The sequence below is a fragment of the Rosa chinensis genome, chromosome 4 (genome assembly GCF_002994745.2).
Source record: "Rosa chinensis cultivar Old Blush chromosome 4, RchiOBHm-V2, whole genome shotgun sequence".
NCBI lineage: Eukaryota > Viridiplantae > Streptophyta > Magnoliopsida > Rosales > Rosaceae > Rosa > Rosa chinensis.
In genome coordinates this window covers 24,010,127-24,037,733 of record NC_037091.1, presented here as the reverse complement: position 1 = coordinate 24,037,733, position 27,607 = coordinate 24,010,127, and the positions used below count along the sequence as shown (strand labels likewise).

The 27,607-nt window shown below is 35.7% G+C and overlaps 2 pseudogenes; both read left to right on the top strand.

The window, feature by feature from the left end:
• The first annotated feature begins 1,090 nt into the window (after nt 1-1,090).
• LOC112199022 lies at nt 1,091-13,899 on the top strand (annotated as a pseudogene).
• A 2,522-nt stretch (nt 13,900-16,421) lies between these two features.
• Nucleotides 16,422-23,589, top strand: LOC121052810 (annotated as a pseudogene).
• The last annotated feature ends 4,018 nt before the right edge of the window (nt 23,590-27,607 follow it).

Here is a 27,607-nt window from a genome sequence, read left to right as displayed (position 1 = left end):
TGAAATTTTTGAGCAGAAAATTGGTTTCTAAGGTTGTTTAGTGAAGTGGATTAGAAGTACCTATTTTAATTTGGTATCTTTTCTTATTTCTGTATGTATGGTGTGTTTTAGTTTAAGATGTGGATGAGGTTTCGGTGATTGAATCGTATATACTTAGCTTCATTCATTTTTGGGTAATTATCACAAATAGTACCTGAACTTATCATCTATCTTATCGATGGTACCTGAACTTCAATTTTGATCACAATCAGTACCTGAACTTTTCAATTTTATTTCAAATGGTACATATCACTAACTTCCGTTAATGTTTCGTTAAAAACTGACATGTGCCAAACATGTGACTCATTTTTCAAGGATAAATTTGTAAAATTACCTTCTTCTTTTTTGTAATATCACTTATTTTCACTTAGATTGTGGCTATAAAAAATGAGACTATCAAAAGGAAAAACTTTCAACCTCAATTAAAAATATGAATGATAGGAAAAAAAAAAGAATTACGAAAGTTTTGAGAAGTTTTTGGTTTTAAATGTTTTATAGTTTGTCCAAAAGAAATATTTTATAGTTTTATTTGAAATGTTTTGTCTGTATCTATAAAACAAATTAATTTTTGTTGATATCTTGCTTTTAAATTTTATTATAATAAGAGGGTAGAGATACATTTTTAATTCTATTTTTAATTGAACTTCTATTTTTATTAACATATTAATTTATCAAAATATCTAGTAAACAAAATTATTTAAATGGGTATTTTCGTCAAACTACTATTGAATATAGGTCTTGTGTTTTGCACATGTTAGTTTTTAACGGAACATTAACGGAAGTTAGTGAAAGGTACCATTTGAAATGAAATCGAAAAATTCAGGTACTGGTTGTGATCAAAATTGAAGTTCAGGTACCATCGATAAGATAGAGGATAAGTTCATGTACCATTTGTGATAATAACCCTTCATTTTTAGTTTTTGTTTCAATATTTTGAACCACCCTTTTGATGTGTGTGAAACACTGTTCTCAGAGATATTGTTTTGAGTGGTGAGTTTACATGGCTTGTTTTGAAAGTACATTCATTTATCTGCGATCCACATTTGTAGAGATGGGTGAAGCAGTCAAGGTAGTGGTTTTGGAGTCTGTTCTAAAGAAGAGGAAGAGAGAGAAGGAATGGGCCTTGGCAAAGAAGCAGGGGCTTGAAGCTGCCAAGAAGAAGAATGCTGAGAATAGAAAGCTTATTTACAACAAATTCAAACAGTACACCAAGGAGTACGCAAAGAAGGTACATCTTGTTTGGTTTATTATATTAATTTTCACTCTACTTCTTTTAATTGATTTGTCCTTTATGTTTATTCTTCATGTTAATATACTATAGGACAATGAGTTGGTCCAGTTGAAGCGTGAAGCAAGGCTAAAAAGAGGATTCTATGTCGAGCCAGACTCAAAGCTTTTGTTTATCATTCGTATCCGTGGGTAGGTCATGATCCTTAATTTGTTTATATATTGAGATCTTTATAGTTCTGGTTCTTTTCCTTATACTTTTAATTATTGTATTTTCAGTTTCAATGCCAATGATCCAAAGACAAAGAAGATCTTGCAGCTTTTGCGATTGAGATAGGTAATACTTGTACCTTTGGAAATATTGATGGTTACCAGCATTGTAGCCGTGTTGTTTGTTTGGTAATTGATTGGAATATGCTATTCCTTCATGGTACAAGTTGGAAATGCATCTAGGAGTATGAAAATAAGAATTTGTAGGTGATGTTCATGCGTTTTGGATTGAATAGCTGGTAATGCTTTGTTAGAAAGTTGGTAAGAGATGTGTATATTAGCTACAAGATCTAAAAGCATGACTATCAGTATGGATGTAATCTAGTAGTCTATATGTGATGCTGCTTGGGACGATTGATAGTTTTTAAATATGAGGCAGCAGTCTGTTGCCTGTATGTCCTTGTTAATTTGACGTCTGTACCTGTGGAAAATCCAACTTGTGTCTGTTGGCGTGAGTTACTCTCCATAATTGTAGGAATTGTAGTATAATTAGGATTGTATAGTTAAGGAGAATATTATGTAGTTAAGGGGGAGAATATCACGGTGTAATTAGTTTCCTATTAGCAATGTGTATACTGTGTATATGTACTCCATCTTTGGAGAAGATCAATACATCAGAAATTCCCAAACTTTCCCTTTGTCTTTGTTCTGTTTGACTTGGTATCAAAGCAGAGATCTGTCTGAACTCTGTTCATTTGTTTCCGCTGCAAATTTGTCTTTGTACTCTTTAAGAGTTTGTCCTTTGTCTTCATCCTCTGTTCCTTTTGCCCTAGAACCCTAAAGTTTGCAATACTTTGCTGTCAGCCTCTCCTTCATTAGCCGTGTCAAATTTTGTGGTTTGTGTTACTGCTTGAAGAAGAAGCATGGCATATTTGTCCCTTAGTTCGTTGTTCAATAGTCAGGTGACTTGCAACTATTGTAAAACTATTGGCCACTACAAGAGTCAATGCCCCGAGTTCCTAAGACTCAACTCCAATAATCCTAGTTGGAAAAGAAGTAACAATGGTTATAAAAGCACGGCGGCAACCTAACTGGTGAGCAAGAACCTGATTTCTATAATGTGGAAGACCTAGATCAAACTATGGGTAATGTTTCCCTAACTCAGAAGAATCGAGGTAAAATTGGTGTCGCTTTAAATGTTTCTGGCTTTACTAGTAGTAATATATACATGGATAATTGATTCTGGTGCGTCTGATCACATGACCTATGATAAGTCTTTCTTTGTCACGTTGTCCTCCCCATCCATAACACATGTTTCTAATGCCAATGGTGAGTCTTTTCCGGTCTTAGAGATTTGGTCAGTCCAGGTTACACCGTCCATTACTCTTTATAATGTCCTCTATGTACCCTCTTTATCTCATCATCTTTTGTCTGTGTCTCAATTAAACACACAAAACAAATGCTCTGTCACTTTTTATCCTATGTATGTTATTTTTCAGGATCTGTGTACTCGGGTGATAATTGGCAAGGGAGATTTGAGGGAGAGACTGTTTCACTTGGATTGCATGTACGTGATAGGAGCATTTTAATGCGACGTTTTAACTGTTATTTCCCTATATTTTCTGCGTTATTTCTTTAATAAAACTCTGTTTAGGAAAGTTTCCATTCTTCGAATGGGAAAGTTCCTAATTGTAGAAAGTTTCCGTTTTGTAGTTTCTATTTTCCATTTTAAGAAAGTTTCCATTTTAGTTTAAGAAAGTTTCCATTTTAGTTTAAGAAAGTTTCCATTTCTTATTTTAGAAAGCTTCTATTTTCAGGTTTTTGGAATAAATAAGCTGAATTGAGTTCATAAATGGAACGAGAAGTTTCATGAAGTTGACATGGCAAGGAGAGAATCAAGGAAGAGTTTTTTTAAAAAAAGGAAAATATATTTTCCTTGGGGATTAAATTTGCCGTGTAATACTTAAGGAAAAACAAGGTGACAACGTGGGAATTAAAGATGATTGATTGAGGATTTCAAGGAGAGATTTTCTTGGGAGACTTTTATGGAAAGAAATATTGTTGGAGGAATAATTTGGTGTGATTGCCAACGTGAAAATCAGAAATAATCAAGGAGATGACGCCAAGAGAGATTCAAGGGAGATATTTTTTTTTTGGTCTGAAAAGGGAGATATTTATGGAAGGAAAATATGTGTGCACCAAGGAAAAGCTAAAAAGGCGTCTAGATTCATCCCTAAATTCCCTAAAGGAATGTTGGCCGAAATTCATGAAGAAAATCATAATAATTTCAAGGAAATTCAGCAATTAAATATTAGGGAGGTATTTTAGAGAATTATGATTGGTTGGAACACATCACAAGGCTTACTTGGCATTCTATGATTGGTTGAACCACATCACAAAGCTTACTTGGCGAATTCCTATTGGTGGAAGCTATGTGGAAATTTCTGATTGCTTTGTGAATCCTAGCCGTGCTCCTATATATACCCACCTCTTTGACGTTGAGAGAGGTTCCACACACCTTAGAAAAATTTAGAAAATTCTCTCCATCCTCTAAAGCAAGCCACGGATTTCAAGCAAGGCCGAAGGGAGAAGAAGGAGCCGTGACCTATTCCTCCCCCATCCACCATTGAAGACTTGCTTTCAAGCTTCAAGGATCACAACGAAAATCATCCATCTTCATCTTCCATCCACGGGATAATTCGACCTCTACTTTGTAAACCTTGTTTTGAATTCGTTGGTTATGTACTAGTTGACATTCATGATTGAACAAAATTATTATTTCTGGAATTTTTATGATTGAATGAAATTTTCAGATTCTTATATTGTAATTCGAGAGTTGTTTATGTGAGTTTGTTTAATTAAATTTGCTTTATAGATATCTTTTGTATTTTAATCTTATGTGGTTCGAAACACTTAGGGTTTTGATATGAATGGTGCTAGGTTTAAGAACACGAAATCAACTTTTTGTTTTGTGTAACTTGAATCGAAGTAGTAAAGGTTTTGGACAAAAACCGAATTTAATTAAAGAGGATTGCAATTAGGTGGACTTTTTCATACTAAGTTGCACACTTGAGTTGATAGCCTTTCTTTGTTCTTAATGCGTTAAACATGTCATGATTGACTAGCTTTCTAGGGCTTGATTACATGTTTGATAGGATTAATCTTTGTGCTTTCACTTAGGTTAATTAGCATTGAAAAGTAAAAAATGGGAAATTATTTGCTTTCGAATATTTCACATGATCAACTCCTTTCTCATGACTTAGATGAACAATATTAGGGTTTAATCGAATTTGATCATAGTTTCGGTTTTGATCTTTGTTCCCTCATTCCACCCTTGTATATATGTTTTTACATTTTCTTTATTTTATTTATTTAATGTTTAATTTAATAATCCTAAACCCCCCTAATTGTGTTTACTTGTATATATTTCTTTCTTTGTTTTATTTTTGTAAATAATACTTTGAACTTGTATTAATTCTTTAGTTGTTTTTGCAATTACAGGTGTACCCTCAATCCCCGGTTAGAATGATCCCTACTTATTCTATATTGACAATGACATTTCAGGGTTAAATTATGCGCTTGCTTAAAGCTGTATCAATTTTTGGCGCCGTTGCCGGGGATTGAAAAATCACTTGTTTTTGTTTATAATTGTTGTATATAAACTGTTTGAAACTTAGTTTAAATTAACTAGGATATTTTTTATATTGTTGAATACGAATTTTAATTGTAGGTTGTAATTTGAGAGGAATAGGTGAAGTCGCGTTTGTTAATATTGGTCTAAACCCCTTATTGGTACTTAGTTCAGGTCCCTTAAGGTTGAGGGCGACCTTTATTAACACTTGTTGAACTGTCTTCACACTTATGACTTTTTTTCATCTTAGTAAGTATAGCCTATGTGGAATGGTGTCTAGGAAGGGGACAACGTTCATGACGGGTTTTTGAATCCAGAAGTGCTTAAAAATGGGCCTAAACCACTATGTGAGAGTAGCTCATGCCAAAATAGATTTTTCCTCTCGTGTTCGTCCTCCCCTACCTGGCCATTTCAGTAAGATTGCCCAAAGGATGTAAGAGGGACTTTGTGTCTAGACGACTATACTTGGGCCGCATGTCCAACTTGATTTACCGCTTGGAATTAGATTTGATATCAATAATATTTATGACAAAAGAAAATGTAACAAAATGTTGTGATACACTAAGGTAAAAAAAAAACATTTGTGCAAATATTTTTCATGTTTTTTTTTACTCACTTGTGTACCTAACTTGTGTCTTGTGTACAATGTACTTGTTAATTATATTTGTAGTTTGTAATTCTTTGTTACTTGTTTATATTTTTTGTATTTCTTTGTTAATTATAGTTACTAACTTTTTAATATCTATTCCGTCTGGCTGAAAGACGTTAAACTCAAGCGCTGCTTGGGAGGCAACCCAATTCAGAAGTAGCTGTTCTGGAGACTACAAACACAGATTTGCTTTCTCCTTCCCTATTTCTTTTATTTTTCAAATTTTCTCTTTTGTTTTTGTTTTCGTACATTCCATCGCTATATGCTTAATTGTTTCATTGCATGCTTATAATTGATTACATTGAGGACAATGCAATATTTAAGTGTGGGGGAAGGGATTTATACTTTTGTTTTTTATTTTGAGTCATATATATTGGAAAATACAAAAAAATCAAAAAATTTCCAAAAAAAAAAAAAAAAAAAATTCCGTTCTCTTTATTTATTGAGTCTTAGTCTTTTGTTTTTATTTTTGAGTCTTAGGATGCCCTTTCAACTGTCTAGGACGAGCTTATATCTCTGAAATTATGGCTAAAAGAGGATCACAAGATTGAGATGATTTTAAAATGGTATTCTTTGGTTAATTGAGATATATGAAAAATGTATGCATGTGTAGTGGATATGGATTTCGTGACCTTGGTACAGAATATGAGCATGTTAAAATGAGTTTTGATTCATAAAAACCCATGTGAGATATTTGAGCCATGTCCCTTTTTCTTGGAGTGATAATTAAAAAGAATATATTCTTAATTTCTTGGCGATGTTTTGATGATCTCATTATTCTTTCATTTGATTGACTGCTTGCCATAGATTAAGTTTGATGGACTAGAGAATGCAAGAATTCGCTCTTGTGCTTGTTGAGATATTTTATCAATACATGGCCCTGATTCTGGAAAGGATAGAGGCACCCTAGGAATTATCACCATTGCCAAATAAACTTGTGTCCCTATTTGTGCCTGTCGTGGGACTCCCCTAGTTTAACCCCTTTGAGCCTACGTTAAGCTTTTTCTTTCATCACCCTTAAAATCCTTAACCCTGAACCTTAGTATAGCTACACTCCTACCCTTTGTTCTAAAACTTAGTGGAGCTATCTTTTGGGACATTACTTAAGGATTTGGCATTGAGAATGAAGATTGAGAAGAGGTGAAAGTTCAAGTGTGGGGGTAGACTTGTCCATACAGAGAAAAATATGTGAAAGCCGTGAAAAAAGAAATGAAAAAAAAAGAAAAATGTGTACGGCTAGAAAAGAAAAAGAAAAATATATCTATGGATTTTAGTCCCCCATACTTGGTAAGTTTGGAGATTGTTTTGAATTGAAGGCCCACTAATGAAAAATTTGGCCTTTGTCCAATTCACTAGAGTTCAAAGGAAGTTTAGAGTGAAGTTAGGGCCCAACATGAAGACATATGGCCCTTTACTTCTATGGGATTATGACGTTTTATATGCCTTGGTGGATTTTTTAGAAGTCTCTACATTTACATGAGCTCTGCTAAGTTTTTAGGACACTTTGTTAAATTCCTTATCCTTTGTTTCTTAAAACCTTGAGCCATGGCCCAATTACAACCTTTGAGAAGACCTTCTTGATCCTTAAGATGGGACAGTCTTTGATCTATGGAGATGAGTTACAAGAGTTGAACCTATGGCTTGGGTCCATCTGTGCAAGTAGTTGGTATCTTTCATGAGATCTTAGAAAAATATATACATGTGCTTTCGTTTCATATGATATGTGATGTACTTGCTATCTTTCACATATACTTGAGTGTATAAGCTTTTAAGCATTGCCATGATCTGAGAGAAGAAAGAGTGGATATACCTGGTGAGGATATGAATCATACTTGTCTGAAGCATGCTGAGCTTAACCCCATCACCATTGTTACAAACCAAGTCCTACTTGTGTATGTGTGGATTACATGTTTTAATTAACTCTCAAATGCTTAAACATTGATTCTTGGTTGAGTGCTAATCTTGGTGTTATGAAAGTAAGAGATTGCTGAGACAAAAAGTTGAAGGGCAGTAGAGTCATTGTTTGTGTAGAGTCTTTAAATTTTCTTTGAGTCTTAGTTGAGTCTTTGTGTGATTTTGCTAAGGGACTAGCAAAAGATAAGTGTGGGGGAATTTGATAGGAGCATTTTAATGCGACGTTTTAACTGTTATTTCCCTATATTTTCTGCGTTATTTCCTTAATAAAACTCTGTTTAGGAAAGTTTCCATTCTTTGAATGGGAAAGTTCCTAATTGTAGAAAGTTTCCGTTTTGTAGTTTCTATTTTCCATTTTTAGAAAGTTTCCATTTTAATTTAAGAAAGTTTCCATTTTAGTTTAAGAAAGTTTCCATTTCTTATTTTAGAAAGCTTCTATTTTCAGGTTTTTGGAATAAATAAGCTGAATTGAGTTCATAAATGGAACGAGAAGTTTCATGAAGATGACATGGCAAGGAGAGAATCAAGGAAGAGTTTTTTTAAAAAAAGGAAAATATATTTTCCTTGGGGATTAAATTTGCCGTGTAATACTTAAGGAAAAACAAGGTGACAACGTGGGAATTAAAGATGATTGATTGAGGATTTCAAGGAGAGATTTTCTTGGGAGACTTTTATGTAAAGAAATATTGTTGGAGGAATAATTTGGTGTGATTGCCAACGTGAAAATCAGAAATAATCAAGGAGATGACGCCAAGAGAGATTCAAGGGAGATATTTTTTTTTTGGTCTGAAAAGGGAGATATTTATGGAAGGAAAATATGTGTGCACCAAGGAAAAGCTAAAAAGGCGTCTAGATTCATCCCTAAATTCCCTAAAGGAATGTTGGCCGAAATTCATGAAGAAAATCATAATAATTTCAAGGAAATTCGGCAATTAAATATTAGGGAGGTATTTTAGAGAATTATGATTGGTTGGAACACATCACAAGGCTTACTTGGCATTCTATGATTGGTTGAACCACATCACAAAGCTTACTTGGCGAATTCCTATTGGTGGAAGCTATGTGGAAATTTCTGATTGCTTTGTGAATCCTAGCCGTGCTCCTATATATACCCACCTCTTTGATGTTGAGAGAGGTTCCACACACCTTAGAAAAATTTAGAAAATTCTCTCCATCCTCTAAAGCAAGCCACGGATTTCAAGCAAGGCCGAAGGGAGAAGAAGGAGCCGTGACCTATTCCTCCACCATCCACCATTGAAGACTTGCTTTCAAGCTTCAAGGATCACAACGAAAATCATCCATCTTCATCTTCCATCCACGGTGTAATTCGACCTCTACTTTGTAAACCTTGTTTTGAATTCGTTGGTTATGTACTAGTTGACATTCATGATTGAACAAAATTATTATTTCTGGAATTTTTATGATTGAATGAAATTTTCAGATTCTTATATTATAATTCGAGAGTTGCTTATGTGAGTTTGTTTAATTAAATTTGCTTTATAGATATCTTTTATATTTTAATCTTATGTGGTTCGAAACACTTAGGGTTTTGATATGAATGGTGCTAGGTTTAAGAACATGAAATCAACTTTTTGTTTTGTGTAACTTGAATCAAAGTAGTAAAGGTTTTGGACAAAAACCGAATTTAATTAAAGAGGATTGCAATTAGGTGGACCTTTTCATACTAAGTTGCACACTTGAGTTGATAGCCTTTCTTTGTTCTTAATACGTTAAACATGTTATGATTGACTAGCTTTCTAGGGCTTGATTACGTTAAACCCCCCTAATTGTGTTTACTTGTATATATTTCTTTCTCTGTTTTATTTTTGTAAATAATACTTTGAACTTGTATTAATTCTTTAGTTGTTTTTGCAATTACAGGTGTACCCTCAATCCCCGGTTAGAACGATCCCTACTTATTCTATACTGACAATGACATTTCAGGGTTAAATTATGCGCTTGCTTAAAGCTGTATCAGTACGGAGGATCGACACAAGCACCATCAAGTCCACAAGGTCATGTTGCCTTGACATTGAGTTCTGATCGGATGAATGAATTGTGGTTATGACATCGTCGTTTGGGTCACCCATCCTTTGCTGTCATGAAGAAGTCCATGCCTTCTCTTTTTTTGGGAATAAGTGATTCTAGTCTACATTGTGAAACCTGTGCTTTAGCCAAGAGTCATAGGTCTAGTTATCCTTCTAGCTTTCAGTCTAGTACAATGCCTTTTGAATTAATTCATTCTGATTTATGGGGACCTTCAAGAAATTCAACTCTTTCAGGAATGCATTATTTTGTTTTATTCATTGATGACTTCACCAGATTAACTTGGGTTGTTTTGCTTAAGTCAAAACATACAGTTTTCTCTGCCTTTACAGCCTTCCATAATCTTGTTCGTACCCAATATGAAGTTCGTATTAAGGTCTTTCAGTCTGATAATGGGGAAGAGTTTGTTAATCATTCATTTCATGATTACTTCCAATCTCATGGAATTGTTCACCAAACCACTTGCCCACAAACACCAGAACAGAATGGAGTCTCTGAGCGGAAGAATTGACATTTGTTAGACATGGGTCGAGCCCTTCTCCTTAGTGCCAATATGCCTAAATACCTTTGGTGAGAGGCAGTGTTGTGTGCCTCCCATCTTATTAATCGTCCCCCATCTTCCTCTCTTCAAGGTCGTATTCCATTCAAGGTATTGTCTAGTTATGTCTCTATCCCATCTCTTAATACCCTTCCTGCTCGTATCTTTGGTTGTGTAGCCTATGTCCATCTCTATAAGAACCAACGTTCTAAGTTAGATGCAAGGGCTCTCAAGTGTGTCTTTGTCGGGTATGGGACTCAGCAGAAAGGATACAAGTGTTATCATCCTCCCTCTCAAAGATTTTATGTCACCATGGATGTGACATTCAGTGAGGATACATGTTATTTTCCACCTTCTACAACTCATAGTCAGGGGGAGCAAGGTGTTTTTTATGAAGGACAATGCCAAACAAGGCCAACGATCGATCGCTTTATCTCAAACGATCAATTGGTTTGTGAAGAGGAAGTGTCAAATGCCCCAAAAAACAATGACACTCCTGCAGAAATAGAAATGGCAATTGCCGAACAGAGCGTTTCGAGTTCCGAAACAGAAAAGGAAATTGCTGAATCGTCTAGCCTTCACCATGCAACTGCCGAACAGAGCATTACAAGTTCCAAAATAGAAAAGGCAATTACTGAATCGTCTACTCTTCGCCATGCTACTGCCGAACAGAGCATTGTGAGTTCCGACACAGAAAATGCAATTGCCGAATCGTCTACCCTTCAAGAAGAAGCTCCTAGTCATTCAATCTCTCCCTCTCCATCAGTGGTCTCCCCTGTTCAATCTTCATCTAAGGTACGTAGTAGGTTGCCTTTGTCCCATAACCCACCTTTGTCTAATAGTGTTACTCTTTTAACAGATTCTACACATGTTCAAACACGAGTCTTACCAGAACAGTCCAATTGTGGCCAGCCTGCTAAGAAATATGAACCAAGCTTGTGTGCTAAGACCAAATATCATGTAGCTAATTATGTGTCTACTCATAATTATCTTCTGTGTCACTTCCTAGTAAAGTGCAGGATGCAATGAAGGACGAGAAGTGAGCAAAAGCAATAGTTGTGGAGATGGATGCACTTGAAAAAAATCAAACGTGGGAGTTAGTATCATTACCTCCTGGAAAGAAAACAGTTGGGTGTCGATGGGTGTATACAGTGAAGCATAATTCAGATGGTTCGATGGACAGATATAAGGCAAGGCTAGTAGCGAAGGGTTATACCCAGAAGTATGGTGTGGACTATGATGAAACTTTTGCACCAGTAGCAAAGATCAATACAATCCGGGTACTTCTGTCTCTAGCAGCTAATCTTGATTGGCCTCTGCAACAATTTGATGTAAAAAATGCCTTCTTGCATGGTGATTTGAATGAAGAAGTATACATGGACTTGCCTCCGGGATATGGTACTTCCACTGGAGTCAAGGTGGTGTGTCGTTTAAGGAAGTCCTTATATGGCCTCAAACAATCTCCAAGAGCTTGGTTTGGTCGATTCACGACATTCATGAGGAGGATTGGGTATAGGCAGAGCAATTCAAATCATACCCTATTCCTTAAGCATCAGAAGGGTAAAGTTACAGATTTAATTATTTATGTGGATGACATGGTGGTGACAGGTAATGATCTTGAGGAGATTAAGAAGTTGCAGGGTGCATTGTCTGTAGAATTTGAAATGAAAGACTTAGGGAGTTTGAAATATTTCTTGGGAATTGAAGTTGCTAGAGGAAAAGATTGTATTATGTTGAGCCAGAGAAAGTATGTCCTTGACTTATTAGCAGAGACGGGTATGCTTGATTGCCAACCAGCTGACACACCCATTGAGTAGAACCATCGGTTAGCTGAGTATCCAGATCAAGTACCCAGGAATAAGGCAAGATATCAGAGGTTAGTTGGAAGATTAATTTATTTGTCACACACTAGACCAGACTTAGCTTATGCAGTTAGCGTTGTGAGTCAGTTCATGCATAATCCTAGTAAGGCTCATATGGAAGCTGTAGTTAGGATCTTGAGGTACTTGAAGTCTGCCCTTGGAAGGGGGTTGCTGTTTTCTAAGCATAGGCATTTGGATGTTTTGGGGTATACAGATGTAGACTGGGCAGGTTGTATAACTGATCGACAGTCCACTTCCGGATACTTTAAGTTTTTAGGTGGGAATTTAGTTACTTGGAAGAGTAAGAAACAGAAGGTGGTGGCCCGTTCTAGTGCTGAAGCATAATATAGAGGAATGGCTCATGGAGTTTGTGAGATGTTGTGGTTGAGGCACTTGTTGAGGGATTTGGGGTTCAAGCAGAAGAAAGCCATGCCCTTATTTTGTGATAACAAAGCTGCAGTTGAAATTGCTCATAATCCTGTCCAACATGATCTCACAAAACATGTGGAGGTTGATAGACACTTCATCAAAGAGAAGCTGGATCAACAAATCATCTCTTTTCCCTTCGTACCTACTGAGGAGCAGTTGGCAGACAGTCTTACAAAGGCAGTTTCTCGCAGGGGCGTTTTCTAACTCACTTGACAAGTTGGGCATCCATGATCTGTATGCTCCAACTTGAGGGGGAGTGTTGACGTGAGTCACTCTCCATAATTGTAGGAGAATATTATGTAGTTAAGGGGGAGAATATCACAGTGTAATTAGTTTCCTATTAGGAATGTGTATACTTTGTATATGTACTCCATCTTTGGAGAAGATCAATACATCAAAAATTCCCAAACTTTCCCTTTGTCTTTGTTCTGTTTGACTGTGTATGCATTTGACTATTGTCTGGATGGGTTGCTGGTCATTGCTATTGTCTTTCGTTCTCTCTTATGGTTTGTGTCTTCTTGGTGCTGCTGTTTGGTTTATCAAATTTGATGGAATATTTTATGAGTAATATTTTTATTGTGTATTATTATGTCCTTTTAGATTGAACGATACCGAGCTGAGATTAAGAGACTTCAAGAATCTGAGGTAGAAATTAAAGCATTATAAAAAAAAACTATGCAGCATTGTTAAAGGAAAATGAGGTATCTGTTTGCTCTTTTATCAAATTATAGTGTTCAATTGGTTTCTTTGTTTAACTTGTTGACTTAGGTAATTGGATTTGTAAATCCTACACCTGTGCCCTTTTTGATATTAAATTGCCATACATGGCTTTTGGCATTTGACAGGATCAAATTTCTAGATTGAACAAAGAAAATGGCTCATTGAAACAAAATCTGGACACAACTACTACATCTCTAAATGCCTCTAGAATTGAAAACTACAAAGCGATAGCAAATGGGACCAATTTGCACAAGGTAGTGGTTTATATATGAAGTTAAGTTGTATCAGTTAACAACTTAACATCAATTCCACTCAATATGTGCTGCAAGCTTGCCACCATTAAAATTCTGCTTCAAGTCATCAAAATTCTTGATGACATATCTATTATCAATATCTACATGGTTTGTAGTAAGAAAAGTATGTCACTAAGAAACTCCGTACTAGTTTTGCTAGTTTGGACCATATGTCACTTATGGGTGCATACAACTAAACTCTTTGTTTTACCTGTAAACATATAAATGTATGGCTAATAGGAATGCATGATTTCAGATACCCTAACCAGAAGAGTGTAAAGGAATTGATTTACAAGAGGGGTTATGGCAAGTTGAACAAGCCGAGAATCGCTTTGACTACTACAGTAAATTTATTAGTCAGATGGCAAATGGACTTTTTCGATTAGTATAGGCACTAGGAAGGAACGTAACTATTGCAAATACATTTGGATTTGGTGCTTTACTTGTCATTCTTGGTCTGGGTGGCTTTGTCATATCACAAGGTAAATCCTCTGCAAAGTCTAATCTAATCTAAGAAATCATAACAGGGCTTTTATGTGTTATCTTAGTGTCTTAATTAAATTATGATGGTAAGCTAAACTTGTGTCTTTTTTCTTTTTATTAATTTTGTTATTATTTTTTATTCAGAGGATATGAAGAAATGGCTGTTGTGGGGATATTGGCTCTCACCATTAACTTATGGACAAAATGCCATCGCTATCAATGAATTTCTCGGAGAAAGTTGGAGACATGTATGCAAGGATAACTTTTCACGATTGTGAAAATAGAGCAAGAGACTAGAACAATTTGAGTAGGTGAAAATTGCTTGGAAAATGTTAATTCATGCATTTGAAATTTTATTCTGCCTATTTTGTGAATTGTCAAGGATAATGATTTTAGATAGAATACTCCAATATTCAAATTACTTTTGTCAAATATGGATTACATTTTATAGCAGCAGCTACATATTTTGTGGACATCATCCTCATCTAAAGAACATGATGTCTATACATAAAGTTTAAATCAGTTATAACCATAAAAACAGATGTCTATTAAGAGAAATACATCAGTTTCAAAATGGAAATCGATGTCCCATTAACCATAAGAGATCGAATTACTATGCTAGAACCGATGTGCCACAAACTAGTGTACATCGTGTTTTAGATAGAGATCGATGTCCAGTATAAGTATTATCATCGATGAAGAGCAGAAAACCGATGTATGAGACAGTATCAGTCATCGTTTTTAAATGAATAACGATGTTAAAATACATAGTTGTGCCATAGGATATATATTTCTTTATGCATCAAAGGCAATAAGATGAGGGTTTAACAATAATTAAACATACAAGTTTGTTATTATTTAAACGTATTTACATCGATTTATTATGGGTAACCGATGTGTATACTTATACTAGACATCGGCTAAAAATCGATGTCTGGATTTTCCGGACCTTTCTCATCACCCACTAAGACATCGGTCGGGATTTTGTTTCTCATCGGTTTTTGGCCGATGTCTGATGGCATAATTCTAGTAGTGACCTGAGTCTAAAAATAGTTCAATTAATTGGAATACAACTGTGAGAGAGTTTATGACATGAAGATATCTTCCCCCTAGTATCTCTAGAGCAATTCTGTTCGATCATGTAGGTTTAGGGTGTCCTAGAGGCACTTTCTTGTAAGTAAACTGTATTTTCTTATCAAAAAAGAAAAAGGTATTTAGGTTGTATAGTTTGTGATCAATATGAGAACACAAGTCATATCTTTTCTGACCCCCTGGTGTCTAAAGATATACTTACATATCATCCTTTCAATTTGCAAGTCAAGCCTTCTGCCTTATTGCTTTTCAAGGAGTGGATGTTGGAGCCAAAGTTGAATTTGCAAACTGATATTTTTGATCATTTACTTATGATTATCTGATGTTTTGGTCAAATCGCTCACAAACTCCTTTGACTGTAACGCTAGATTTGATGCCTTGGTATGATGAGTTTCTTTCAACTTGATAATTTTCTCCAAAACAATAGCAACAAAAGGTTCCAAGGTATTAGGAATCTCCTCCTTCAGACCAACATAAGTCAAATATTGATGGAGCTTTTCTCTCATCAATGGTGCAAGGTGAAGTGGGTGGTGTAATAATCTGAAACAATACTGGGTGGTTAGAGTTGGTTTTGCTTGTCAAGTTCTTCATGTTACTTCGGCTAAATAGGTAGAGCTCCTAGCTATAAGGGTTGGTGTTGATCTGCTACAAGCTTTGTAGATTACAGAGTTGTAATTGCTTGCTTGAAGTGCAAGTGATCAACTCAAATTCTTCAGATTTGTCGAACTTAAAAATTGTTTTTTCTTCTTCTTCTTCTTCTTCTTCTTCTTCTTCTTCTTCTTCTTCTTCTTCTTCTTCTCTGAAACTAGAAGTTGACTGCTTGAATGCATTAAATCAACAACCATAAAAGGCTAGAGACTACAAACACTTAAGAATAGAGAGATTGGTGGGGAAGTAACTAATTCTCTATCCAAGCACCGCAACTCATCCTAGTACATCCAAAAATATCTTCGCCTCCTAAGAAAAAAATCATTCATCTATGCTTCACCTGCCTACACGCAATTGTGGTACAAATAAAACATAGAAATATCTTAGAAAGCTCCTAGAAGCTATCTCTACTCGCACCAGACTTGAGATGTCCAGTCCAACTAGAGATAATTACATATTCCATTGAAATCATGAATCAAACTACCACTTTAGAGACCATATATAAAACAAGCCCAAAACCACCTAAGTAGGTCAAATTCTTAGGCCAGGCCAGCGCAAAGCTCTAAGTAATGGATGAGGGTGTCAAAGCACCCTCCAACCTGGGTCAATTCTAAAGAAAATCAAACCTACATAGGCCCAAATGCACCCAAATAGCCCAAGAATAGATCTTGAGGCTCAAGCCCAACAACTCAGAAGGCCATCGCCTTGGTTTACCTCCTGTGCCCATAACGCTGTTGTCAAGTCCAAAGGACGAACACCTCAGTCAACTATACCTACCACCACTAAAAACATAGTTGAGCAACGATCAGCCAACCACAGCACTGGCACCCAATCACCACAGAAATCTGATCTCCCACCGCTCAAACCAGTACGAACATGAGCCAAAAGGTCTTTCTATAGCCTGGATCCAATTGACCAGACCAAGCAACCGGAAAATCGCCAATCAATTCCACAGCATTCCAAAATCAAAATAACCCAACGCGCCGACTAGAGATCGAGATGCTTCCAGATTCGCACTGACTCCACACCTGAGGACAACACCTAGAAGCACTTCGCCTGGCCGAGACCAAACTCTCAACACGGTCGAACAAAGTGTCACTTTCTACTCGAACCCTAGGTCTCGTTCGCTCTCTTTTAACTTTTTTCTATTCTTACTTTGTGCATGGTTGATGATACTCAGATTGGTTTAACCACTATCTTATAATGCTAGTTTAACACTATCTTCGGATTCGTATCAATTTAACATGCTCATCGCTTATCAAATAATAGTGCTAGTTTTGTTTTGTTTTGCTAGATTTGCTCCTACTCCATAGCTGGTACAAGATGCATTTATTTACAATTGTAACCACAATCAATCATCAATTTTTTTTAATTTTTTTTTTTTTGGGAATAGAAGAGGAGTAGAAATTTCATTAATCCAGAAGATTACAAGGATGGGGATGACACCGTGAAATCTCAACTACTCCAGTCTCCAGGAGCTTCTCATACACCTAATGTAGAATCAATGATTACATATACCATGACCCAAAATGGGCTCAACTCTAACCACAATAACTGCCCTTTCTTCTGGGTTACAACTAATCAATTTATCCCAGGAGTCCCAATACAAGCAATCAACTTAATATCCGGTTCTCTTTGTACTCCGACGAGAACCCGAATCGGCAATCGCTCCTAAAGTCATTCCCAACTTAGGCTTGAGAAAGAAAAGAACGTGACCAACTTCTAAACCCTACCACCACAGGAGAAAAATGCCAGTCCGTCTGGCCATCACCTAATCCACACCAACAAGGCCGGAAGTAAACGCTGACGTAGAGGCACCCCTCAATAACAAAGAAACCGTACTTATGACTACCAAACCAAGATCCTTTTTTTTTAGGAGCTCTCAAGCCATTTTTTTTATTTTCAATTTTGCTGATATTTTCTTTTGTTAGAAGTAAAAAAGAATTATTTTTTTAATGGTTCTAGTTGGACTTCTAAATTTGATATTTGGACCTCCAACTTTTTTGAATTATTAATAGACTTTGTCAAGTCATATGAAAAGACAAATAAAGACAAACAGACAAAAATGAAAGAAAAATAAATAAAAAACTCTTCTTACTTCCCCCAAATATAAGATTCAATTAAATTGTATTTTTCTTTCTTCGAAATTTCCTTATATTGCCTATACAGTTTTATAATTGACCTAAAACAATTAAGTCAAAATAATAATTTCTATATATGGCCATCATTTAATACAAAAGTAAATTCAAAACAATCTGATTAAGGAAATTCCAAAACTAAATTCATTGAATATTATGATATAGTTATTACTAGATCTTCCAATCCAAAACCCTTGAAATCCTTCTTTTAGCTAATTCAAATGGATGCCTGCAATATATCAAGATTGAGAACCAATCTTTTGATTAATTTTGGTGGAGGAGAGACCTACTCACAAGGGAGCAATATCATGTGATTTTGATTCATTCTTCTTCTCGTTTTTTAAGAAATAGATAAAAGCAAAGTAATGTTTAAGGACATCAAATTTATGTGTCTGGCTCAAACTCTAACTACTTGTCTGAGTTGTAATAGGGTTAGTCTTACAGATAGCTTCGTAGATATCCTAATCATTATACGATTATGTTTCCTTGTAAGACTTTCTTTGCTTGTAATCATTTATATAAAGAGACCCCTATTATCAATGAAAGCACAGCTCACAGGGGGGGGATTCATTTTAGGGTGAGGTTGTGCAATTGCCCAACCTCAGCTTTTCTGGATAGCCATAGATGAAGGTGAGCCATAGTTGCTGGGAACTTCTGCTCTTCAACAGAGGTTGACGAAAATGGCAAAATCTTTTTTTTTTCTAGTTTAGAAGGGGCAGATTGCAAATAGAAAGAAAGGGACACGCTGGGCATTATAACTTTTTAAATGACTTGGCTGGGAACTTCATCGCTGGGTAGAAACTACCAGAAAAAATTAAATAAAATAACGTGTGAAGACACACGTCCTTTTCCTCTTCCAATATTTCCTTAGGGCATGATATTCTTCTCTTTTGTTGCCCTAAACATGTAAGTACTTCGATTATAAACAAGTTCTAAACCACAATAGCCTATCAATTTATTGTATTGTATGAATGCAATATTACATAGACGTTTGTCTTTATATTTTGAGTATTTTGCCTTTCTATAGGGTTCAACTAACTCCTTGTTTATTATTTATTGTAATTTGAATCCCGCGACCTTTTAGATGGATTAAATTCTTTTCTTTTTTGGTCAATCATGCATTCAATTTAATCTTCAGCAATATCGCAACTTATTTTGTTTAAAAAAATAAAAAATAAAAAATAAAAACTAAAATCTATAATCCTTTTTTTTTAGTTACCTTTTGTGATAATTACCGTCTTGTATTCTCATAGATGATTAAAACTTATAATATTCGTTATATCTTATGGATAAAATATTTATATATGATTTTGATTACCATCCATGAATTTTCGTTGAATTTTTTTTTTGTCTTAATTGTGCCCAATCTGACTAAAATTTCTGGATCCGCCACTGACAGCTCAATTCTCTTCCAATTTCTGATTTCCTAAAACATGTTATTAGTACGAACCCCTAACCCTGAAATCCTAAAATCATAACCTTCAAACCCTAACTTCCCCCGCCGCACACCTTGAAGCCCTCGACCCCAGGAGACCAGATTCGGCTGAGGAACAACCAAAACCTGTAGGAAAATGCCCGAACCGGCCACCAGAAGTTCTAGACTAGCCTGTTAGACTCGCTCTATCTCTGCTAGCCTCGCCTACACAGCGCCCCCACGCATCAACCCTGCATTGCTAGCCTCGCTAGCACCTTCTGGTGAGCCTCGCCAGCACTCTCGTAGCCCCACACGCTAGTGTCCTGCACCCATTTGGGCAATAGATTAGCCTCGCTAGCGCTTTCCTTCTGAAAGTCTTTGCCCAGCACACCGCTAGCATCGCTTCACAACAACCCCTGCACACCCTCGACACCTCTGCCTAGAACCTTTACACAACCTCCCCCCCAAAGCAACACCCTCGCTTCGCTCGCTGCCCAGCATCCCCTACTTGCCCACGCACCCCCACACATGACAACACGTCGTTCCAGCCAAGCTTCAACAGCAGCTTCCAACCAGCGTTCGGCCACCACCCACCACTGGTAACTTTTTTCAGCCAAATCCTACGACTTTTCGGGCGACCACTTTTCAAGGTAAATTTTTCTAAAAGTTGCTGCTTTCATGTAATTTACTTTCTTTTCTTTTCTCGCGGACTTGCAACCCCCCTTTCTTCTTCATAGGGGAAACCTAAGCCAAACTGTGGGGGTTCGTGTTATCTTCAAGCTTGGAACTTGTTGAGATCTCTAAACTTAGAGTTTGTTGAGAATATATGATCAACCACATACACATCATTGTTTTGATCTAATCCAATACCTTTTAAAATTCAATTTCTTAGGAGTAATTACACTCAGAAATTCCTAATTTCTTGGGATCAATTACTCTCAGAAATTTCTATTGTTTTCGTGGTAGCTTTTTCTGCTATGAAACTAACCATTTTTCTTGCTCTCTTTTAGGATGAGGAACCTTAACAAACTGCACTTTGCTCCATTGGGAAAAGCTAGCTTTGGACATCACAAGTGGGTTCGGGATATCCGCCAACATCTCAAGGCTCAAGGAATCCTAGAAACGATTCTAGCGCCTAGCCAGGACATGCTAAATTAACTATTGAGTAAGCTCAAGCTTTGGAAGCAAATAGAGCAGCCTTGAAGGCAAATAAGGCAAAAGCCGTCCTGCTAATGACACGTCATATGTATAATTCACTCTAGTATGAGTATCTAAATGAAGAAGACCCTATAATGCATCCTTTAATCTTTCTTAGTTACCGTGGAAAGCTATCAACCAAGACACAAAGATCAAAGCAACCATTGTCCCTTTTAACTTTCTTTCTTAAGTCAATTGAAATAGGAAAACACTAAATCCATTTATTTTGAAAAGTCGATATAACACAATCAAAGCAATTGCATTAAAAAATTCCGTTTTCAAATCATTAAGTTCAAGAAAGAATTGATAGACATGCAAATCCAAGCACTCAAAGCAAGTCAAAACTTATCATCACATGTATAATCTGATTTCGACTCAAAGCAATCCTTTAACTATTATTTGAATTAGGGTTTACAAAGCATAAATCTAATTACTAGCAAATTACATGTAAGTCTTCCTATGTTTGCAACCACAAGAACGTTACATGTAATGAAGCACAAAATCAAATTAACAATCCATATATTTGGCAACTAATCAAAATAAAGAACACATAAACACATCAAAAAATGAAAAGAACATCAAAAGTACATTCGAAAATCAGATTGCATACTCAATAATTTCTGTTTACACATAGAAAATCCAAAGCAGAAAATCTATCTAACAAGTACACAAAACCGTGAATAAATGTATGGTAAAATATATAAACAACCCTTAGTCACATCCCAAAGATCCAAAGCAGCTCCTTAGCATGGCAACAAGTGATGAACAAGGTAGTGGAGGAAGGTGGCACGGCTTAGCTCCTTGAAGATTGTGAAAACCTGAAACTAGAGAGAAAGCAAGTGAGAAATCGAAATTGTGGAGAAAATTGTTCACCTAGAGACGTCAAATACACTAGGTATATATAGGAGAATGTCTCAAGGCTCTCCCAATTCGTTTCTACTTGACTTCTCCAAGTTCTTATTGATTTAGGACTTCTTTGATACAAAACAGATTTCCGGCAGAATTGACCTCAGTGCACTAAAACATACATAACTTTCTCTAGAAAATAGATATCAACAAACCGTAAAAATATATAAACACTATACATCCGTAGCTTTCCAACCATATAAAGATCATAATTTTCTGAGCACTGAGTTATTTTTGACACTCCATTGAATTTGACTGATCTGCACAGGCAGATTTCCGAATCCGTAATGGATTCGACTTTAAAATGTATAACTTGTGTCCAATTAGGTTTTCCTTACCATCACATGCCTCTCACATGCCTTGTTGAAGATTGAGACATCAAGAAACTTCAAGAATATCACGGAAAATCCAATCCTTTTCCACTTCGAATTCCAACTCCATATTTCTCTCAAAACTGAATCCAAAGTGTACTCCTCTTCCATGTGCACGGCATATGATCTTCTTGAGTCTTCTAGACACTTCTTCGACATTCCATAGGCTTCTCCTGGCTTCCATAGGTCTCCTAGTATGAGTAGAACTCCATATGCAAGCAGGTTTCCTAGTTGAATACAAACTTCTTTTCTGCGATACTTCTACACTCTTCCGGAACCTTCTTGAGTAATCCTTATCAAACAGGGACTCCTTGTCACAATAGGTTTCCTTATCTGAGTAGAATTGAGTTTCCTTTTCCAAGTAGAACTCCTAGTCCAAGTCAGCTTCAGACTCCTACTCCAACTGGGATTCCTTTTCCTAGTTAAACTGGGAGAACTTCCATTTCTTCATTTCTTTCCATTTCTGCGCTACTTATGCTTTCCTTAGTCATTTTTGGACCTTGAGACTCCATTTTCACCCCTAAAACACTAACTAAGTTAAATTGATCAAGTTAAAAGAAATAACTTAGCAAAATATAGGGTTTAAACATTATAAAGATAGCATTTATGCTCCTATCATTCATTAAGAAGATGATGTGCGATATGGTGTAGTATCATTCATTTTAATTTCTTGTCAACTCATTATCTTTTTAAATTGGTGTTGTTCAGGTTTTGGTTATCGGTGGAGGAGATGGTGGTGTACTGAGGGAAGTGGCTAGTCATTCTTCTGTCGAGCAAATAGATATATGTCAGATTGATAAGATGGTTGTTGATGTAAGTAAAAAAAAAAAAAAAAAGAAATGAAAATTTTGGATTTATTCTTCGTTGGCTGTTAAAGGATCATATTATCCCCAGTAGCTGGTGGAATATTTCATGCATGCCTAGAGACGTCATATGTGTGTGTATATATATGTATACACACACACACACACACACACATACATATGTATTTATATGCACTGCTACATCACTTGGAGTAATTCAATTTTTCTAGAACATGCAAGTGCCCATGTGGTTCTCCTTTGAGGTACTAATGGACTGGGAAAATTGTAGGAGAAATAATAATTTATTGTTCTTGCTTCTGTATTCCAGGTTTCAAAACAGTTTTTCCCTAGTGTAGCTATTGGATATGAGGATCCCAGGGTGACACTATGTTGGTGATGGTAAGATCATCTCATTCTTCTTCTATCTAACTATGCGTCCTTTTTTTTTTTTTTTAATACAAACAGCTTCCTCATTAGCTCTCTGTTAATGTCATAGGAGTCGCATTTTCAAAGGCTGTTCCAGTAGGAACTTATGATGCAATAATTGTGGACTCTTCTGATCCCATAGGTAATGCTGTAATACTAAGAAATCAATATTCATCTTGGCCTAAGGTAAATTTTATAACATTCCTTTGCTACCCGTGTAGTTTTTGGAGCTAGATATGGAACTACATAGTTTAGTTGTAAAACAGAACATTACCAAACATGCTGGAAAAATTTTCAAAATTTTATTTGTAGTTACACATAAGTGAAGTGTCTACAACCATGTATTATAAAGAAGTAGATAGTAGTTCAAATAATCAACCATTTTTCAAGAAACAATCCAATTCAATAATAACTAATAGCAACATGCTTCAATTCATTCAATTAGTTGTTTGTTAAAAATAGTAAGGTTCTGAAGCATTGTGTGCTTGGACAATTAGCTTTTGCCAGTTTAGAAATTGAAATGACATTGATTTTCATTATAGGTTTCATTTAATAGCTATTGCAGTGAGAAGAGGTAGTTTTGAATTTCATTCAGCTTTATTGTTGTTTAGTTAAATATATATATATATATATATATTTCTCCGAGTTTGATCATCACAGACCCCATCCAAAACTAATCTTTAGACCAGAATTGATATCATCCCAAAACTAATCTGTGCTTTTGTAGTTTGAGTTTGAAGAAGCGGAAGAAGAAGGAGAAGTTCCAAATGCAGCTTGCCAAGAAAGGTATTTCGAATTCGTTCTCTTCTTCCTCTCTATACTGTCTGATCTTTATGTTTGTGTTTGTATTGGTAAAGTAATTTGCTCCCCTATTTCTTGAAGCAAAAATGTTCAAGCCTGTTGAGAAATATGAAGGATTTCAGTTGATATTAATTAATGAAATGGTATGAATCTTCAATTGTATTACAATCTATATAGAACAATATTTCTGAAAAAAGAAGGTCAACTATACATGTTCTTTGCATGAAGTTCAAAGTTGATGTTTGATTTGGTGCTTAAATGCAACTTACGAGCAATAAGGGCACGGTCATCAAAGAAGTGGGAAATATTTGAACCCGAAATTATCGTACCACGGGGATTGAAAAGCTAACTCAAATGTTTGGTTATGCCGATTACTAAGTCACCAACAATTTAACAAACAAAACCTAGAAAAATAGCACCAAGCTATTTACATGCCCGGCTCAGAACAACCAAGCCTAAAATTGGTCAAGAAAACCACAAATAAATGCGGAAACTCACAACCAAATGGTATGGACAATGAAAGTGGTTTGTGAAATTTGATTTTTTTAATTGCGAACAAAAAAAAATTAACAATTGAAAATTAAAATTAAAGATAATAGAAACTAATCAAGAAATGGAAATTAGGTCACTAGGGTATCCTCCTAGCCAAATTTAATGCACAAATATATTCCGACAATGGTCACTCAATTCATAGTGGCATCAAGAACCGTACCCAAGACTTTTCAAGGCTCATGGGTCATTAGATTCCTTAATGGATATTCCTACTCCAGATCAAGGGTCGTAGAAACTCAATTGGGACAATCAAGAGCCTTGTTAGGGCCTCTAGTTGCACCAAAAGGCGAAGAGTCCTAGAATCAAGGTTCCCAAGCTAGCCAATACGGCAATCGAAATTGGTATTGTAACTAACCATGTTCTAAACAATTGTCCTAGCTATAAATTAGAGAAGTGATTAGGTCCTCTAATTTGTTCTAGACATGCTCATCTACACATTCGAGAGTTAATCAAGCTCCTAAGCATGCATCTAAGCCAAATATTATAGCATAGAACATATGCCAAACATGAAATTGAAAACCATTAAATCCTACATTAAATCCATGCTAGGGCTCAAATCCTAGCTTCCTAAATAGACTATTCACAACCCATCCACAAATTAACAACAATATTCATCAATTAAAGAGGTAAAGGTGAAGAAGAGTGAAAAGTAACAAGAACAAGTCACAAATTGCAATGGAGCAATTATGACAAGCCTTGATTTATGGCTTCTCACTATACCCAATCTCAAGTTTTGATGTAGATGAGATGCCTTGAAGCTCCTTGAAATCCATTGAGAAATTGATGAGGATTTGATGGAATTTTGGTGAGGTGATGGTGGATCTTGGTGAGGAGGAAAATAATCTTAGTGAGAAGGAAAATGGATCTTGGTGAGGTGGAGTGGATCTTGGTGAGGAAGAGAATGAATCTTGGTAAGGAGAAAAAAATGGTGTGGAGAGGTGGTTTTGGGTGTAGGGTGAGAGAGAGAGAGAGAGAGAATGTAATGGGATCTGGTGATATCTATTCGTCTCCGCGCTGTGTCTCTTCATCACTATTTGAAGGAGAGCGTCTATCCCTAAGGGCTTCGGTGGCTGAGAGTAAAAGGAACTGGAGCTGCCACGTGTAGGCAGCTAATTGGCTCAAGGCAAACATAATTAAGCCATTGCTTAATTAATGAACCAACACGTGCACAACAAGCAGATTCTACTCTTCTCCTTTTCCTGTATATTTTTTTCATTTCTTTTCTTCTTTTTCTATTTCTTCATTTTCTCTCAATATATATATATATATATATATATATATATTTTCAAATATTCTCCCGGATCCCAAAATATTTTAGCACCTACCATTGAGAAAGTAGTCGGGTTTCATTTCTCTCGCTGACATTGACCAAGGTTGACCAGAGCCACAATTTCGTCCTTTTGTTAGAGATTCCATTTTGCTCAATTTTCTATCACTTTCTCTTGACTTCCGCAATTCCGCTTATTTCCTACACAATAAATAAAAATGGATTAATTACATAATAATTGACTTGAGGACTAACTTATTTCTAGTATTTTAGATACAATTACATGCATAGAAATGCGTGTAATCAATGTTTGATGGTGATGATATATCTGCAGTTTAGTTAGCCTCCAGCCATTTTCTCTTAACAGTATCGAGTTTAAATGCCCTTACTCGAACTTAGCTACCGTAGTACCTAAGTTACTATTCCCAGAATATATCTACCACCATTTTGCCTACAGACATTACTCTTGAGCTTCATATATTGTTGTGATCTACTTATTAAGTACCAGTGTTAAAATATTCTCTTATGTATCTTGGAGTTTATACATGGAAACTCTACTGATTTGTTTGGCAAACACATTACTTCATTGGAAACCTTGATTGGTGCTATGTTAAGCTTATTGATAGCTAACATGTAATGTATATTCCTAGATGAGTTGGTGCTATGTTAAAGAAATTCATCGCTTTCACGTGTAGTGTAACCATAATATCAGCATAGAGGTGCACTTTTATATTAATGTTTCTTCTTTCGTAGGATGACTTCACTTTTAGGACACCCAAGTTCTGGCAAATCCACTTTGTACAATAAACATTATGGTTTCATTTCCGACCAAGGTATATGCATTATAGTTTGATGGAAACTTTGGTTTAATTATAAATAGTGTGTTTACCCGTTCATTTTGACTTATGTTATTAAATACGTTCATATATAGTGTGCAGCAAAGACTTGGAAAGTATACACCCAAGAGGAATTTGACAAGGTCCGCATTGAAGTAGCTGACTATTTGAAGTAGAATGTTGTACAGTTACAGGTGAACTAAACTGCATATAGTTATTGCAATGGTCTGTTTTGGGCTAGCGGGGTGTTTTTGCCTATTTTTGGAACTATTAACAATTCTGATGTTGGACAGATATTAATGCAATGCCCCATATTCAATTAATTTGAAATTTCATGTTGTCGAATGTGGATTACAAGCATTTTAGCAACAATTACAAATTTTCTGGACATCATCTCATATAAAGGATATGATGTATATACACCTGTTTCAAATCAGTGTTAAACTACAAAAACGATGTCAATAAAGAGATAATACATTAGTTTCGAATCAAAAATCGATATCTCGTTTTTCATGGATAACGACGTATTGAGTAAGAAGCGATGTTAAAAAAACTAATGGACGTCGATGTAAACTATAGGAAACGATGTCTAGTATCAATATGGACATCAATTTACAATTTGGAAAACCATGTATAGCATCAATATGGACATCGATTTACAATTTGGGAAACGATGTTTAGAATCAAAATGGATATCAATTTACAATTTGGGAAACGATGTCTACTATTAATATGGACATCGTCATTAACCAAAAACCTGATGTAATATAGTAAAATGGACATCACTTCTTAAAAGGAAATGATGTTTATTATAATATTGTACATCGTTCATACAATACTAAGGAATGTAGATTGAATCTTAAATAGTGGGATATATGGAAAATATGTGTGAACCTCACAAACCGTAGGCAAAATGAAAAGAATCTGATGTCTGATACCATATAAAACATCGTTTCTAATATGAGTAACGATGTTAAAATGATACTTCTGCTATTGGACCTATACTTCATTAAGCATTAAATGCCAAAATATGAAGGTTTAACAATATCTAAACACACTAATATGTCATCATAATAACGGTTTTACATCGGTTCCATAAGCTTATTCGATGTCTA